Source organism: Psammomys obesus, unplaced genomic scaffold, assembly GCF_907164565.1.
Source record: "Psammomys obesus unplaced genomic scaffold, mPsaObe1.curated_primary_1811, whole genome shotgun sequence".
In the NCBI taxonomy this organism is placed as follows: domain Eukaryota; kingdom Metazoa; phylum Chordata; class Mammalia; order Rodentia; family Muridae; genus Psammomys; species Psammomys obesus.
This window is the reverse complement of record NW_026593286.1, coordinates 4607686-4627063: the sequence shown is the minus strand read 5'-3', so window position 1 is coordinate 4627063 and position 19378 is coordinate 4607686.

The following is a 19378-nucleotide window of genomic DNA, read 5'->3' as shown; positions in this document are numbered from 1 at the left end:
ACACACACACACACACACACACACACACACACACACACACACACACAGTAAAGGGGACTTAGGTACTGTCTTTCAGTGATGGCTTTTGCTCTATAGAATCTCCTGTTTATGGAGAACAAAACTAGAACAAGGCTGTGATTTTAATGATCTCTTCCCCCAGCCTTTGACCCTGCAGGCAGCATTCTGGTTTTTTTGTTTTGTTTTGTTTTTTTCTGCCCCAAAGAAATGTCCATGCAAACTCTCCTTGCCCTTCCCCTCTCGGTGTGAGCTGCCTGAGGAACGGGGATTGCAGGCTCATCGAACACTGCCCTTTTAAGGTTGTTTCAAATCTGCAAGGATTTGGCCCATTTTCTGCTGGGTAACTTCATGTTTGCAGGCTTTACTTAGCTTTCTTTTGTTAAAGAATGTAATGAGAGCAAGCCTCCGGAGCTCGGAGACAGACAGACCGAGGGCTGGTGAAACCCCTTTGAAGCTTTTGCTCCAAGCCAGCAACCCTTCCCTGAAGGAGAAGTTCCACGGGGACCCCGGAACATGACTGCACTCTGAGAGCAAGGTTTGTGTGGCTCGTAGGTTGCTCTCTGGCTTGGAACATGCAGCAGGACTTTGGCTGCTCTGTGGAGGCCCCTCCTTTTTACTCCTGCCCTGACTGAAATCCAGCCCTTCTCCAGACCTGTTTCTTATCTAAACGGCTGTAGATTTCATCCGTGTGGTGCCTATAAGCCATCCTGTCCTCCCATGATTGTCCTGTGACCTCCTATTAAAAATAACCAATTTGTGCCTCTTGTTGAATCTCAGAGTGTTTCACAATCAGTTGCCAGATAAACCCCACAACATCCTTTTCAAGGAGGCACAAAAAGGCATGAGCCAAACTTTCTTGGTGGTTACAATAAAACTCTCAACCATGTGATTTTTCTACTTTGGGTTATATGTGTCAAAGACGCTTCTCAGAAAACGCAGAAATGCTTGCCAGACACAGTAGGGCAACTGTTTCTGCCCTGTAAATAAAAATATTTTGTAAATAGAGAACAGCTTTACATCAAAGTCCATCAGGCTGTGTTTAAAAATTGAAGCCAATCTCTTGAAGAGCAGCACGTGGCTCCAGGGACAGGGCAGGGGAGGGAGGGTCACTTACTGAGCCTGAGTCTGCCCCGCTGTTGCCACAGACTCAACCTCACATAACTCACATATTGATACTAGAAGTTTGTGTCACATTTTGCTACTTCGTTTTCTGTTTCTTATTGTAGCACTAGAGACTGAGCCTCCGGCCTCCTGCATATTAAGCAGAATTAACCTACACCTCAGCCATCTTTTTTATTTTTTATTGTTTTTAGTTCTCTCACAAGGTTGCCCTGCTTGGCTTCAAACTCCTGTACAGCCCAGGCAGTCCTTGAACTTGATCCTCCTACATCAGTCTCCAAAGTGCCTGAGATTTCAGGTCCCTATCCAAGGCCTAGCTATTAATTTCTTATTATGGATGAGGAAACTGAGGTTCAAAGAGATCCTATACCTTGCCCAAGGTCACCTCAACCAGAAGAGTCAAGATGTGAGGTTACATGTAGATTATGCTAATGGTTTCCTCATGTAAAAGGCATTTCTGGGGACCAGTTATCAGAATCATCCTATTGTGTAAGTTAGCAGGTGGCCTAGTAAACAGAGTGCCATGCCAGAGAGTATAAAGCATCCATGAAAGAAATGACAATAACTTATCCCCAGAAATGGCCCTAGCCCATCCTCAAAGTACATCTGATTGGATCGCCATTCCTCTGACAGCTATGATGGCCTGAGGCGGCTCAACCCAGAGCCACTGGGAATTCAAAAAACTGCCAGGATGGGAAAGGAAGCAGACAAAGGCCCAGGCCAAGGTGGAACAAGGTGTGGCCTCATAGTAGGCTTCTTCAGTGGTTTCCTAGGTACAGTGAGGCGACATCAGATTCATGGATAACGCATGACACAAAGTGTCTCTGGGAAGGAGTGGGAGTATTGTGTGACTTTTCCTGGGGAGACAGGAAAAGTCTCCCAGATAGGTCACCAAAGGCAAAACAAAGAAATTATTTCCACCCACACTTTAGATGGCCGTGCCAGTGAGCTCATTGTGCCTATTTACAAGAGCATGAGGTGAAGGGCTCCTTACAGGAGCATGGACATCTCACAGCTAGCCCCCGCAGGAGACTCGCCAGACCTGTCCCCTTGGAACTCCATGCATAGCTCTGGCTCCAATAGAGTCTTTTCTCCCGGGGATTTCTGTTAGTGTATTGCCTTGAGGAGGGGCCGTAGGAGTTCTGTAACTCTCTCTCTTCCTCTAGGAGGGGGTGCAACTGGGAGGAAGTTTCTACAACACAAAGGGAATCAAGTCAGAGTAGAGGTGGGGCCAGAAGACCCAACCATGGTATAGGGAAAATCGGAGCATAAGTCGGATGGGCAAGTGCCACAGGGGAAGTGGATGTCCAGGCTCTGAACTAAAATTGACAGGCAGAAGAGAGCAACTGGCAGGGAACCCCCATTCCCAGCATACCCTTAGCATAGACAAAATTATCTCAGAAACATAGAAGACCTCCCCAGCGCTATGCCTGCCATCCAGGAAGGGTCAGACGGGCATTCCAGAAAAGATGGGGAAAGCACCAAGCTAGCCAGAGTTGAGTGGATGAGAAACAAGAAAAATAAGTTGAGATCTCCCACAAGCAGAAAACACACCAAGAGTCTGTAGGTGAGGAGAGAGGGGTGTTTTGTTTAGAAAAATGCATCTGTCTCCTGGCATGATCTAGGGAGGGCTGTCTCGTAAAATAAGGCAGAAAGCAACAAGAGGACACCTGACATAGACCTCTCGACTAGCACACTTGAGTGCACCCTCACACACACACACACACACACACACACACACACACACACACACGAGTATATACCATATACACATACACATAAAATCAAATTGAAAGGTTTAATTGGATTTCATAAATAAAAATGAAGTGAAGGCAAAAGCTTAATTCTCAGGCACAGCAGTTCTCGAGAGGACAGGGAAGAAGGGAGTACCGCAAGAGCATCAGACCCCAGGTATGCCAGCTAAGGTATGCTCTGAAAACGCCTTCTCAGCCATCACCCACCTGCTCCGGATGGGCACCAACAACCATTACACTTGGACCATTTTGGAGAGAATTGAAAGCAAGCCAACTACCATCTTCTCCCAACTCCCCAATTAAGCGTGGCATTTGCTGAGTCACGAGTTCTGAGCGCTCCTCCAAGCAAAAGTGTAAACAGCGCCTAAAGTACCTTCGTGCCTTGGAGCTTTGGAAACTGGGAGAGGCAAGCGGAGCTTTCTGAAACCAATCCTGGACAGGATATAAATGCTCAGCACAGAAGCACCTGTCTAACACACAGGCAAGGAGGCTTCTGGGAGACTGAGAGGAAAGCCATTCTCCAAGCTGCATTAAAGAAAAATCAACAACTTTCTCTCTCTCTCTCTCTCTCTCTCTCTCTCTCTCTCTTCCTCTCTCTCTCTTTCTCTCTCTCTCTCTGCTTTCCATCAGTAAGACATTATCAATTATTTTCTCTGATTTATCGTGTGCGTGCACACACACACACACACACACACACACACACCCTTTCTTTATGGTTCTGCTTTGCTTTCTATTGTTATAACAAACACCAAGGCTAAAAGCAACTTTGGGTGAAAAGGTTTGCTTCGCTTAACTCTTTGAGGTTCCCAGTTTTGCTTCTGATTTTAAAGTGGTTGCTCTTCCCCAACTCCCAACCTGACATTCTGTTTTTCGGTGTTCCTCCTCTGTTCCTGGATTAAGGAAGCCTAGTGGTGCCAAGCCTGGGCGTGTACACTTTAACTGAGGCCACTTTGTTCTAGTTACCCCGGTGGCCAACTCTTTCTTTAAACTCAGAAAACTTTGTCCTCCACCTGTCTCGCACTTGCTCTAGCCCTCCTGGAGTGCAGGAGTGCATGGGTCTCCCTGGGCTGTTCACACCCCTTCTCTTCCTTTCGTCTTCATGTCTTTTTCAGACCCTTGGCTTCTGTTTCAGCAACCGGACATTTCCCAGGCTCACGGTCCCCTCAGCCAGCAGCACTCCATCTCCTCAGCATCCAGTCTGGTACCTGTTGCTTCAGGTGGCTTTCCAGTCCCACTCGCACGGCCCCTAGCTCCAATTCCTCAGCAGAGCTTTCCCACTCAGGAATGCTGTGTGGTCCCCTCCTGCTCCTTAGGGAACTCTCTCTGAAGATACTCTATTTTTTTTTTCCTGCGGTCTCTTGTTCCTTGGCTGGTAACGTTCTGCAAATTGCTTTATACAGCTATCCAGGGTTTTGTCTTCACTAATTCTTAGAAGCAGCAGCCCCTGGTGGTTCATTGTCAAGAAACTAGATGGATTCTGGCACATGTGACCAAAATTTCTCCAAGCATCTTCTGGACTCCATGAAACTTAAGGGCAGGTTTAAAACAAACAACAACAACAAAAACAAAACAAAACAAAACAAAACAAAAAACCTCTTCCCTGGTCACCTCAGGGACACGCATCCTGACAAGACAGACCAGTGCGGGAGACAGAAACCCTCCACAGTGACAAAGAACTTCGTTTAATAGGGAACCTTGTTCTGAATTTCTTCTCCCACCCACAGCCAACACTGGAACACAGTAACCAAAATATCTTGATTCATCCAAAAATAATCTTTACGTTAAAAGCAATCTTTAGTTGGCAGATAAAACTGTATGATTATCTATCATGTACAGCATGACCCTGCAAAGTATATACACATTGTGAAATGAATAATTTGGCTAATTAGCACGTGTATTACTCTGCATAGTTAGCATTTAGAGTGAGAATACATAAACTCAGCATTTTCTGAGAATGAAACATGTATACTAACTATTGGTGTGGTGTTGGGTAGTGAGTCTCTTGAAATTATTCTTCATGTCCAATCATAAGTACGTATCCTTCTACCAACAATTCCCAAAGTTCCCCCTTCAACAACCCTAATCCCCAGGAACCACCATGCTACTCTCTCTTTATATATATTTCTATGTAATCAACTTTTTTGATTCTACCTACCAGTGAGGTCATGGTAGGTTTGCCTTTCTTTATCTGGCTTACTTCATATACCATAATGGTGGGTTCCTTTACGTTGTCACAATGTTACGGTTCCCTTCCTGTGGCTGAATAGTATTCCACTGTGAATATATGTCCTGTTCTTCTTATCCGTAATACACTTATGGACACAGGTTGATTGCACAACCACTGTGAACAGTACTGCTGTGAAATCTCTCTCTCTCTTTCTCTCTCTCTCTCTCTGTGTGAGAGTGTGTGTGTGTGTGTGTGTGTGTGTGTGTGTGTGTGTGTGTGTGTTATTAATAGATGATATGATGGTTTTATTTTTAGTTTTCTGAGGAAACTCCAATTCAAAAATATCTTAGCTTACAGAAGGCAGCTAACACTGTGTTTCTTTATCATAAGAGCAGAAAGCTGTGCACACTATTTTGCAACCTGCTACTTTCATCTGATGCCATAGGCTCTAGTCGGTTTTAACTGCCAACCTGACATAGCCTGGAGTCACCAGAGGTGAGAGGCTCAGTAGTTACCCCAGTCAGGGACACTGGACTAGCCTGCAAGCCTCTCTGTGGAGACTCTTGACTATTGATTGAGGGGGAGGACCTGCATCACTGTGGGCTACACCATTCCCTGGGCCGTGTAAGAAAGCTAACCAAACGTGAGCCTGCGAACAAGCCAGCAAACTGTGGTCCTCAGGGTTTCTGCTTCAAGTTCCTGCTTGAGTTCCCACTCTGACCTTCTTTTAATGATGGATTGTGGTCTGGACATGTAAACCAAATAAACCCTTTCCTACTCTAAGCTGATACAGAATGAAACTGCAACAGGGCGGACAGTATTCCTTAGACCCCTGCCCATTTCATAGTGTGCCACTCTTTGTCACAGGTATATGACTCCATCAGGACCTGCCAAATACACCAAGCAGTCTCCTACTGATGGCACAAAGGCTATCTCAAGGTGGGTTTCCAGGTTGGTTGGTAGGTTAACATCAGTTTTGTTTGCATTGTGTTTTCAAAGATCCCTAGTTATTTCAATAATCCTTTAGATAGTCTTGAAACACAAATTAAGACTTTTTATAAGAATGTTTCTATGAGGTTCGTTTACCTAAACAAACTTTTTTATTATTTATTTTTATTTTCTGTGTGCTGGTGTTTTGCCTGCATGTAGACATGTATGTTGAATCCCCTCGAGCTGGAGTTAACAGACAGTTGTGAGCTACCATATGGCTGCTGGGAATTGAACCTGAGTCCTCTGGAAGAGCTCTTAGCCTTTGAGCCATCTCTCCAGCCCCAATAAACTTTTTTTTTTAAATGCTGTCGAGAGAACTCACCTTGAAATGTGAGGCCAGGACCAGTTGTTTGGCAGGATATTTTATTTTCTATGTGTTCCTACTACCTGTTTTTACAACTAAATATAATGACACTATAAATTTAATTAATATCCACAAGGAAACATTGCTGTAATGAGGCCTTTATGATAACATACAAGCCTGTCTCTGAAATATCTCCATATTATGTATGTGCTTGGAATACACAAGCTCACAAAGGTAGAGTGTCAAGAGACTTGACCCTCTGCAAATGGCTCCTCCACAGGCCAGCACAGAGGCAGACATGTCAAACCGAGTTTTGGTGCATTGTGGAAAGGGTCACATGGACAACCAGTTCAGGGAAATCCACTGGGACAAGCTCAGGTGGTGGAGCGGTCCTGCATGGTGCCTTAACCTGCTCACTTAGCTGCACCTCAGGTTCAGAAGCCCAGGTGTGAGTACCAGCTGGTCTCACCCTACAGACTTGCAGAAGCACAGCTGCTGTAACTGGGCGGGGGTGGATCTGTTCAGGTTTTTCTCTCTTCAGGGTTTGCTCAAGTTCGACTCCTGTCCACTCCTCCGTCCCTGTCTTCCCTGTCTTGCTCGATTTTCTCAGGGTCACAAGACCCACAGTTCCTGGGGACCTGGCTTCCTTGCTTGTATCTACAGAAAATTAAGTCCTGAGCTTTGCATCAATCGGGAGACCCTGAGTCCATCCCTGTGGCCAAGTGGCTGACATAGGCCACTGCTGGGCTTTGTCTAGAGCCAATCATTCTGGCAAGAGGAGGTTCTATGACCAACAACTATCAATTAAGGCACACCTCTAAACCCAAGAGGAACCAATCCCAATTGGTCTTCAACTGCTGACTAGAGCGAGAAGCCACCAGATGCAGTGGGAGATATCCACCCTCCCTTCCAGGCTAGGATTCCCGCACAGGAGTAAAATGCTTTCTGTGCCGAGATTATTGGACACTGAGCAAGAGGCTTTCACTGATTCATTCAGCCCTCACAATAATCCCTTTAGGTAGAGATTGTTACTCACAGAGAAGGTGATGCCAGCTCCAAGAATTTGAGTCATTTCCCTCAGGTCACACACTTCTAACACAGATTTCATACACTGTCGGACGCAGGTTGTCCATGGCCCAAGGTCAACCAAGTTTGTCATGGAAAGTGCATCTAGAGCCTGCTCCCCTGAAGTTGTCATAGTTTGCTGTTTAAAAGTCACCAGCAATCTTTGGAATGTCTCCACTTGTGGTTTAGACTAAAATCAGCAGGAAGGTAGAACTTGTTTTGTCTTTCCAGCAGGGAGTTTTATAGCCATTGGGCTCTTGGTTTGTGCTATCAGACTCTGAAAACAGCTTGCTCAGAGCTGGTGTAATGCTTGGTACCCAGGTGCACTAGATTTTTTTTTTTAATGAAACCAGATTTCAGCAATTGTCCCAGGTGAGCAATCATGATGCTATGAACCAGAGATTTGAAAATGGAAAAGGCAACCCTGGGGGAGGGCACAGAGGTCTCTGCTTCTCCTCCTGGCCTTGTGGCACTGCCGAGGTTGAGTCTGTGTGCAGCCTGGTGAGTATAACGTGGAGAGGGGGGTTTTCCCTTTGCTCTGAAAGAACAAGAGCTGTGTGGACCAACACAGTGGTAAGATCTACAGAAGAAAATAAAAATCTCCTGTCCCAGCAGACTTCTTGAAAGAGGAAATCGCACACTCCTTCCAAACTCTGAGATTTCTGCTCAGTCACCCCTGGCATTTTGGATTGGCCCAATAAAGCCTGGCAGAAATTCTGATTGGGGACAAGTGGTCCAAGTGTGTAGGGGCTGGTGGGAGGAGCCATGTGTCTGCCATGTTCAGATATACACACACTGAGGTGGATGGTCTCCGTGGCCCAGCTGGAGAAGACTCAGCACATCGATGCCCAGAATGTCTGGCTGGCCAGACAGGGAAGCTGGACACAGCCAGTGGTCAAGCCAGAACTGACTTTCTGCCCACGACAAAGAGGTGGGGTGTCAGCTGCTCCACAGATCTAAACAACTAAGCCACAAATGAATAAGGATGAACAGAAGGACTTCGAGTCCTAAAATTTTATACGGATCCATTTTTCTTCCAAAAAGTTACATAGGACTTTATCGGTTGAACTAATCTTATTGTTCTAAATTTCACTGGCAATGTTAAAATACCCTTAAGATAACTCCTTTCCTGTGACCAAGTCCAAGATTTGAAAAGAATGTGTTGAAATTATGTTTTTAAAGGGTACTGCAGTTTGGCAGCAAGGAAGAGTATTGTACTTAGCGGCGCGGAGATTGTGGGCCTGGTCCTGTGTTCAATCCCAAGAGTGCGATAAAGCAGGAGAGCGAAAACAAGCTGTGGATAATGACATCGAATGTAATCAAGCACAAAGACATTTCTTTTCTTCCAGCCTTTTTCTCTCCTCACAGTGTTTTATTTGCTGTTTAATGTCCCTTTAAGACTTAAATTTTAAGTTTTCAAACTAGGAATTTAAATGAGTGACATTGATTTTTTTCTTTTTAACCAATCCCCTTTATGTTCAGCAATTCATTTCAAACACAATTAAAAATCCATGTTGCTCATTCACAGAGCTCCATAATGACACCACGTGTATTTTGTTGTGCTCATCCTTGGTTTGCTTCTACCTGGAACATAGCGTGAGACTCAGGCCCGACCCCCTCCTCCTCAGGCGCATGTCACACAGCTCTTAGCTCGCTGCTCAGTGCAGAAGGGCTGAGAGGGAAGGTTACCCTCCATTGTGCCATCCTTCCGAATCCTCCCTTTCCATGCCCGTGGCTGCTGACCCAGGCCAGCACTGCGAGCTGAAAGGGTCACTGTGTTGGTTTCCCTTTCGTCCGTAGTTAACACACAGAATCAGGACTTCGCTGTCACGTTTATACATACATAGCATTGCCGCTTGTTTCTTTGCACTTCCCATCACCATTTGTGCCCCGTTCTGTTCTTCTCCGTTCAAAGAGACCCCTTTCTGCTTTCGCATCATACGCGCACATATGTGTATGTGTATTTAAACCTAAACTCCACACAAGAGAAAACACGCTATGTTCTTCTTTCTTCCTGTATTATCTCCTCTTGGTCCCCCCACAACTCCCCCTTGAGGCTTTCCATGCTTCTTCTATTTTTGTGTCATACATATTTCAATCTTGATTTTTGCCTAGGCTAGGAAATTCTCCATGTTTATCCTTCTGAGTCTGGCTTACTTCAGCTAACAGGACAATTTCCAGTTCCATACATTTTCATGCAACTTTCGCAATTTTGTTCTTTACAAATGAATGTACCATTTGTATATGCCCCTCTTTTCATCGTCATCTATCTGGTGATAGCTGTCTAGGCTGATTCCATATCTTATCAATAGCGGACAGTGCTGCAATAAAGATAAGTGTACATGTGTCCAACATGGCATATTGACTTGGATTTCTTTGGGTGTATTCCCAAAGATGGTAAATACCGAGGTATGGTGGCCCCAAGAGGACGTCCCCCCCCACCGAGATCTAGAAGTCCTTGTGTTGAAAGCAAGTTTTGACTGTCATGGGAAGCATGGAGTCAGGGGAACGCCACTCAGCCACAGATGTGACACACTCACCCAGTAAACAGCTGAGGGAGTCACCACACTTAATGACAGGCAAACATAATTTTAGGGTTTCTTTTTTTCCAAAACAAGTTTGTGTAGTTTATGACATGTAAAAATGAATGTCAACTTTTAAAACATGAGCTTTCCTTTTATTAAAACTTCTTAATGTTAAGCATATTTCATTTCAGCAATTAAGAGCCCATGTTTTGTCTCCAGACAAGTTGTGTAAAAGATTGAAGTCGATATCGTGACTGATAATGGCTGTATTTTAACACTGTAAACTAGATTTGTTTGCTTAATATTTAATACTAACAGATTTGCTGAACTTAAAACTTCACATAGTTTTAAAATGAAATATAGGCAAAATTCTCCTCTCTTTCTCTTCTGACTTCCTGTTCCTGACTCATTTCTCCAAATGGGGTGGCAGGTATCAACACCTTACCTACTGCTGAGACGGCTTGTTCGACTGTGCCGCACACCAACTATGTCCCCCTGGCCTAAGCCTTAATATCTTGGTGAATGTGGCTTCCTGGGGAAAGAAGCTGACATGTAACTGAAGACCTTTGAGTAAAGCTGCTAGAATAGACCCTAAGTCTCGGGACAGGTGCCCTTTAAGAGACAAGAGATGGGAGAAGATGGGAGAACCACAGAGAGGGCTGTGTGGGGCCAGGCCAAAATTAGAGTGGCATGACGATGACAGGAACCAAGGAAAGTCTGGGGTCCCTAGAAGCTGGCCATGGGGGGGTTCTCCTTAGGACCTGCAGGAAACAGGGACCTGCTAGCACCTTGACTTGGGGCCTGACCTACAGAACAGTGAAAAGGGGAAATTCAAGTTGCTGCCGTTGTTTGAGTTGTGGTGATTGTCACTGTAGGACACCGCACAGCTCCTAAGTACCGTGAAACGCATTCACTTTGCGTAGTGTTCTTCTCACAAGGACCCACCTCTCGGTGGGCTTACACCTTTGGAGCTACAGTGTAGACTCTCTTCCGATAATGGGATGCCATAGAAGCAATACACTCTGTGGCTGTTCCCACCAGGAGGTCTCGTTGGACAACACCTCCCGGGCACTGGATGGTAAATATCATTCCTGTCCCACGTTCTAATGGGACATTAGAGGATTGTCTGTGCCTGCCGTCAATGGGATGTTTTTATTTAAATATTTTATATAGAGGTACAATATTTGCATCGTTTCTACCCCCTCCTCCCCTGTAACTCCTCCCATGCTCCCCCAGTCCCTTCTCAAATTCACGACCTCTTCTTTAATGGTTGTTACGCATGTACTTATGGATCCGCCCTCGAAGTACATGTGTTTGTTCTTGTGTGTATTTAATTAGGGCTGGCCCCTCGGGACTGGAGAGCCTATCCCATGTGGAATTAACAAGACAGGCCTTACCAGGAGACACACGGCATTCTCCTTGACAGGCATTTGCCATTACCAGTTACTCTGACTCTGAGAGTCTTTTAAAAACTAATTGCAATTAAAAGAGTATTTTGTTTAAGCGTGTGTGTGTTTGCATGCATGTGCAGCCACCTGAACGGTTGGAGCCTGGATCTAGTGCTACAGGTGGTTGTGAGCCGCCTCAGGTGAGCGCTGGAAACTGACTTAGGTCCTCTGGAAGAGCAGCAAACACTCCTATCTGCTGAGCCATCTCACCAGCCCCCATCAGGATCTTAATTGTACAAATTGATGTTGTAGAGGGTGGTGATACAGCATACATCTGCAGTGCGCCGTGATCAAACCAGGGTGCTTAATGCTCACATCTCCTTGAACACTTTAAAGGGTTTTATTAGCACTTAATAATTGTACATATTTACCGGATTCAGTTTTGACTTATTCACTAGCCTGCTGTCACAAAAGTCAAAATCCAGAATGGTTGTTAAACCATAGGAAAATTGGAAGAAAAATATTTTCTGCTCATTGATAATGCTGGGGTGTAATTATATGTTTCTGCAATTGCAGCTTCGGGGAGTTTTGAAACACATAATTTAGCCTGCTTCTGCTGTGTGAAGTATTCTACTGGAGCAAACAGGATCGGGGCTATTATACTCAGCTCATCCAGAAGGTAGAAGCATAATTTATGCTTTCAGAATGAGGAAGAGAGAGAATGCACCAGAAGTGGCCAATTTTAATTTCTGTATTTTCTAATTTTTAACATTGAGGTTAAGCTCTAGTTATTGCCAAAAATAAACTAAACGTGCGTTGCTGAGAGCCAGAGGCAGAAAACTCTGGGCTCCAGAGCCCTTTCGTCTGGGGATGGTGGGAACAGGGAGGGAAGAGTGAACAGTTGGAGCTGCAGATCCCACAGGAGTGTGGAGAGTGGGAAGGGGAAATGAGCTTGGGAATGCAAGCATTAGGAAGAACAAAACGTCTCAACGTTTTAACAGCCAGAACTGTGTCCTGGTGCATGTCAGCTGGACGTAGCTCTGGAAAGATTAACATAAACAGAGTATTTTGCCAAATACCTTCAAGCCCACCATCCAGTCTCACTGGGGAGGCAATGGTCTGAGCAAATGCTATCCCATTACTGTTCCAAGATATGTGGCCCATGGTGCTTGGAGCCTGTATTTTGAGATTTCAAATTCAGCACTCTTTTCACAAAATAATGCCTACTTGTTAACATGAGACTTCAGGCTATGCTTGCCTGGCATGCACAGTGCCTTAGTGTTACGAGTATAAGCGGGGCATGGTCCATGGCACATAACTGGTACGTGGCGGTGGTCACCTCTAATCTTAGGTCTCAGGAGGATCAGAAGTTCAAGGACATCCTATACTGCATAGTGAGTTTGATGCTAGAACATGCCACCAAGCCAGCTCCATTTAGGGTGAGGAATCCATTAAAACAAACAAAAAAGCAAAAGAACAAAAAATTTTAATGTACAGAGAGTAAGTGGAGTGGGAAGTCCAGGGTCAAGGTCACCAAAAAGATTGTCACAGGATAAGTGTTTATAGTAGGCACCTGGAAGGCTGTGCTATAGGAAAGGGTTTCTGACAGTGCGTCATAAGGTGAGGTTCAACTCTGCTTGGTGGCCTCCCTCACAAAGACCAACATCTGAGGGAAGACAGAATATCTACTCTGCAATCGCTAATGCCAGTCAAAATATCTCAAAGGAGGGGCTAGGGAGACAGCATGGTTGGTAAAGAGTTCACTGTTCAAGCGTGGGAGCTGAATCCAATCTCCAGTACCCGTATTAAAACTAGGAGTGGCCAGTCCTAGCTGGCTAGTGTCCTAGCCTTGGGAAGACAGACAGATAGATCCCTGGGCCCCACTGACCAGCCAGTCTAGAAGAATCAGCTCTGGGTTCAATGAGAGACCTGCCTCAAAAAGAAGTGGAGAGGGGTTAAAGAAAACACTTGATGCTAACCCATGTGTGTGCCTGTGCCCACACATATGCATATGCACACATACTCTCACACACACACACCACAATATCCCTAATAGATTATTTTGCAGGGGATGGGCTTGAGAAGGGCACATCACTGAATTTAAACTGCTTCAAGAACACAGTTCACCTTTTGCAGAGGTATTGGAAACTGAGATCCCCAGGTCCTTCCAAAGCTGACCTGTACCCTCAGCGAGGCTCTATGGGACCATGGGGAAGTCTCCAAAGACCAGGGCTGAAGCCAAACAATGGCTCTTCACTCTGCTATGCAAGCCTCCCTGGTCCTGGCTGAAGCTTGTCTCTTCCTGCAGACCTTCAGCCTCTCCTGAAGAAGCACCAGCCGGCAGGTGCTGATGGGGCCGACACACAGAGCCATGTGTGCACCTCTGCTCGCTGTGCTTGCATATTTTATTTCTGGTCTCAGGCTGAATAAGGACTCCAGTTCTAAGCAATAGAAACTCTACATAAATTATTACCCAGGCTGTGTTGGCTTTGTGCTCAGGTGAACCTTGCCCCAGTTTTAGCTGTTGCTCCACTCACTGCTTGCTGTGTAACAATACACACAGGGCTGACATCAGGGCCAGGTGGAAAGGGGACAGGCTGGCCCTTACTCTTGCTGTATTTTCCCCACTTGGAGGATCCTTTGTCTGTGGGATGTTAAGCGGTGCACAGGCCCCTGTGGCCCTGAACAAAACCTAGACAGGAAGCTGAAGGCTGCCGTGGGCTGGGAAGCACTGCCCAGCAGTGCCACAGAACTGGCTTCCCTAGGCTGCACGGGGCCCACTGCAAGCCTGGTGATCAAAACTGAGAGACCCTGTCTCAAGGGACTAAGGCAGAGAGTGAGACTCGGACACCTGACTTCTCTGGCCTTCACACAGGCCTACAGATATGCACACTCACATACATGAATGTGCATATGTACCACACACAATATGATAATAATAATATGAATGAGAAAATAATTAGCCCCCAAGCATCAAAACACAGTCTAACACCATAGTTGAAATACTGGTGTATTACCCGGAGGAGGCAGGAGAGCCACAGGGAGACCAACTGAGCCAAAAAATCTAGGCCCAAAGAGCCCTGCAGAGACTGATGAGTCAACCAAGGACCATGCACGGAGAGCACCTAGACTCCCTGCTCAGATGTAGCCTATGGTCAGCTCATTCTCCATGGGGATTCCCTGTAGGGTAAGGGGAACAGGGGGAGTCTCTGGCATGAACTCGGTTGCTTGCTCTTTGATCACCTCCCTCTGGTAGGATGGCACTACTATGCCACAGAGAAAGAGGATCCAGACAGTCCAGATGAGACCTGATAGGCTACGGTAAGATAGAAGGGGAGGAGGACCCTCCCTATCAGTGGGCTAGGGGAGGGGTATGGGGGGAAGAGGGAGGAAGGGTGAGGCTAGGAGGAGATGAGGAAGGGGGCTACAGCTGGGATACAAAATGAATAAATTGTAATAAATAATAATATACTGAAGTATTAGTATAAGGAAGTACTGTGTTGATAAAGCAAAAATAGAGATTTTGGAGGTAGATGCACAAATGCAGCTTAATAATGAAAGCACTTGCTGTTCTTTTTCTGCCTGATTTGGAATAAATTCAGTTTGTAAATTGGAAAAATATGTATTAGGGCATATTTACTTTTATGTTATACTCGTTAATTTTCCTATTGCTATGACCGAATGCCTGACAGGAATATTTTAAAGGAGGAAGGATTTATTTCGGTCCATGGCTCGAGAGCGCAGTCCATCACAGTGGGGACATCAAGACGGCAGGGTGGGTCCCAACAGTGCTGGCAGGGGCATGAGGCTGCTTGCTCACACCCGAGTGGATGCATCGATGAAAGAGGAAGCAAGGCCATGCTCTAAACCTTAGACCCCACCCCTAGAAATCCACTCCACTTCCTCCAGCTAAGCCCTCCCTCCCTACGGTTCCACACCCTCTCCACGCTATGCCACTATCTGAGGAACAAGCATGCAAACACTTGTCACTGTGAGTGATATTTTACACTCATACACCAATTGTTGCAACTCAGATGCCAAGGTGATAGTATTAAAAAGTTGGACCATCAGGAGATGTTGGACTATTTATTCCCATTGGTGGATTAGGATTGTGACAAGTGACTTTATCTCTGTGATTTTCACCTTCCTCCTTCCAATGTGTGATGACACAGCAGAAAGGCACTATCTCAGCAAAAGCAGCTCTTGGCAAACATGAATACCCAGTACCTTTATCTTGAATTTCCCACCCTCCAGAATTATGAAAAATGAATTTTGATCATTTATCAATTACCCAATTTAAGCTATGTTTGCTATAGCAACCTTAACTAAGACAACATATATTATTTTAAAGGTTATCAGAATCAAACTGGGTCTCTTGTGTCACATACTAATGAAAAAAACTGGATTAATAAGTAAAAAAAAAAGTTGGAAGGTTGTGTAGTGGGTCACCTGGCAGTTTCCTGGGAGACTAAAACCTCCCATCTCAGAGGGAAGCTCCTGAGGCCCAGAATGTTAGAGAGGATAGTGAAACAAAAGGATATTCTAAGGGGAGGGTGAAACAGCCCAGCCTGGGGAGAAACGCCTTAAGCTCAGGAAGAAAACAGCTCAAAAGCTTCAGGAAGTCCCTGAAACGGACCGGTCACTAGGCTCCACCTTTCCCAAGCATATGTAAGCCGGAAGGACTAGTGTGGAAGAAGCAGAGACCAGCTGAGCCACCAGAAAAAACACTCCCCAACATGTTAACACGCTCCTGCAGGTTGTACAGTGTGTTCCAGGTTCCAGCTTTTGGGAACTGTCACCCAAATGAGGGGTTGGCTTTTGGTGACGCAGCTGTCATTCAGTCATTTCTACTCTTTTAAGTAACCTCTCACCCACATTCTGTAAGTACCCCCAATAAAACTTAATGGCTCACCAAATTGAGTGGTATCTGTACTTTAGTCTGTTGTAGGTTCCCTGTCTGGGGGGAGTAGACATCCTTAGGAGAACAGCTGTGCACCCCCCCCAACACTTCTGTACATTCAGTCAGAGAGCAGGAACTTTCCCAAGAGACCCTGCCAGAGCCACAGCCTTGCACAGCAGTTCTGTGGCGTTGTCTTCCTGGGAACTGTCTGTTCAGTCTTGGACCAAAGCCACCCTTGCTACTGATCCCTAAAGCTGAGTATTATTGTTTCAAAACAATTTATGTAATCCTCCTCATTTCTCCCGCAGATACCACTTGCTTCCCTGAATACATCCATAATTTACCATGGTGCTCATATTCTGACTACAGCATGCATGGGGAATTATATTCATTATCTTCATAGATCCAGTTGAGTGTGCAGAGGTGTGACAGGGTGAGGTTTCTTTAGAGAGCACAAGAGGTCTGAGGGAAGAATGAGGAACAGTCCTGAAGCAGTGTCTTGCTTCCCCAGGGGAGGAAGATGGCTCAGCCAGGGCTCCGTCTTGGCTGAGGCCTCAAAGTTCCTCTGGCTATGCGGTAATGGCAGTAGACTATGGTGGAAGGAAAGGCTCCACAGCAGGCACAAACTACCAGAGAATGGAGCAAGAGGTTCTAGCGACAAGCCACAAATGTCAAATATGAAAACTATCTCCTGGGCTTACCGGGGAAGCCCGCCAGGCCTGTTGAAGGAGACAGAAAAAGGGAACAGCCAAATAGGCCTAAGAAGGACTCTTTTGTGGACAGCTTGGAGAGGTAAGCACCAGAGACAAGCTGACACACGGAGGCCAGTACTGTGAACTGGAAGTTCAGGTGAGAGGCCCATCCTGCCAGCTGGAAGAGGAAGAAGGTCAAGGTGATTTGGCAGAGGCTCAGCGCCCTGAGTGCCCACGGATCATGTGCTGGTACCACAGCTCCATGCAAGTAAAGAGCAACGCAAGAGTGCTACTGCACTTCACTCATTCTCCCACACGGCCAACGTGAGGAGGGGAGGACCCCTGAGGCTTTGGCCACAGTGGCAGGAGGGTTCAAAATGGAGACCATCAGGAAGCCATTGGCTGGCTTTTTAATGCCTGAAGCCTGAAGCCCCCTCTTGTGGAGGACCTTGCTGCATTATCACTGCCACCACCAGGGAGGGCCTTATCAGGATGAGATGGTACCTGTCTTCACTGCCCTTGGTTGCCACCACAAAATACTCCAGGCTAGATGGCTTAAAACAGCAAACAGTTATTACCTCACTGTTCTTCAGACTGGAAATCTGAAAGCAAAACTGGGGGCTGGGCTGGTTCTTCTGCAAGCTCTGCCTCTGACTTGAGGTGGCCAGCTTCCCATAACTTCTATATGTCCCAACATCCTCTTCTCCTGAGGATGCTCCCCCCCCATAACTGTCCATCCTGATAACTTCACTTTAACTTGAGCACCTCCTGTGTATTATGTGTACCTGTTCACAGATGTGTGCATGCACATGTGTATGGTTATGTGTATGTATGTGGAGGCCGAACAACAGGCTTGAGTGCCTTTCATCGGGTATCACCCATCATTGATTGATTGGTTGATTGACTGATTGATTGACATAGGATCTTTTGCAAGCCTGGCGCTCATCACTACGCTAGGCTGGCCAGTGACTCCAGGCATCCTTCCTCCTTCACCTCCCAGTTCTACGGTTACAAGCATGTGCCACCATACCCCATCTTTTCTAATGTGAATTCCAGAGATCACCTCTGAGACCCATGTCTCTATGTGCAATCAGATCCTGAGCAGCGGGGTTCAGTGCATGAATTTAGGAAGATTCAGTTCACCCTGAACCATGAGCAGCATCTCCGTGGATGTGGGCACATCACCCAGAGGTAGCTTCATGCTCTTGTCCTGGATGAGCTGAGGAGCCACTGGGACCAAGCCCCTTAAGACCTGGAGGCTGATGACACTTCCTTACAGGGGAATGAAGGAGAGGCTTACATGCTTCGTAACACTCTTTTTCTGTTGCCCACCTCCTCAAGACCACCAACGGAAAAGAGAAGCTTGGCTGATGACACATGCTGTCCAGGAGACTAAGGAGCATGCTTTAATTCCCTGAAGCTAAACAATCACATTATCTTCACTAAGAGCTCTGGGCATGGGGGCCTGGCAAGCTGTCTCACTACATTGTCTCATCAGCAAGCATGCAGCAGAATTGCTAGCATTCTCTTTGTTCCATAAGGTGAAAACAGGTTAGGCAGTGTGGCATTGTTTGCCCTGTGCTGTGATAAAACCATGACCAAAAGCAGCTTGGGAGAGAAAAGGGTTTATTTTAGCTTACAATTCCCAGGTCACTCTCTTACTGAGGGAAGTCAGGGCAGGAACTCAAGCAGGAACCTGAAGGCAGGAACTGGAGCAGAGGTCATGAAGGAGTGTTTCTCCCTACCTTGCTCTCTGTGGCTTCCTCAGCCAGCTTTCTTATACCATCCAGGACCACTGGCCAAGGGGTGGCCCCAGTGGGCTGGTTCCTCCCATATCAGCCATAAATCAAGAAAAGTCCCCACAAGTCAATCTGATGGGGGCATTTTCTCAGTTGCTACTGATGTAATTCACTAAGAGTTGCCGAGCGCTGGAGCAGGGAGGGCTGCCTGAGTGTCACCAGCTTCTATATGAAAAGTGGGAACTTTTGACACAGTGCCAGACATGTGGGGAGATCCCATAAGGACGGAAAGACAAAGGCAGAGGCTATGTTTCTGTAAGCTAAGAAGCCACCCCCCCTTCCCCACCAAGCCTTCAAAGCTTGAGTGAGGCCTGGAGCAGGCGCCCTTATACACCTAGCCACACCTCGATCCTGGTCTTCAGCCTCTGGAGCTAGAAGTACTTGCTTTCCCAGCCCCCCACCCCCCGCCATGGGTTGTTTTTCTCATGTAGTGCTGGAAAACTACTACATACTAAAACATTGTACGTTTTTCTTTTTATTTTACTCAAATATGTACCTGTCAAATCACCTCACTTCTGCCTTTTGTTTGTTTGTTGGTGGTAGTTTTATTCCTTATTCTCTCCTATATGTATACCTACCTGGCTGGCCTTGAACTCACCATGTAGCCCACGCCTGGTTCATGGAATGCTGTGGATGGAACCCAGGGCTTCATGTAAA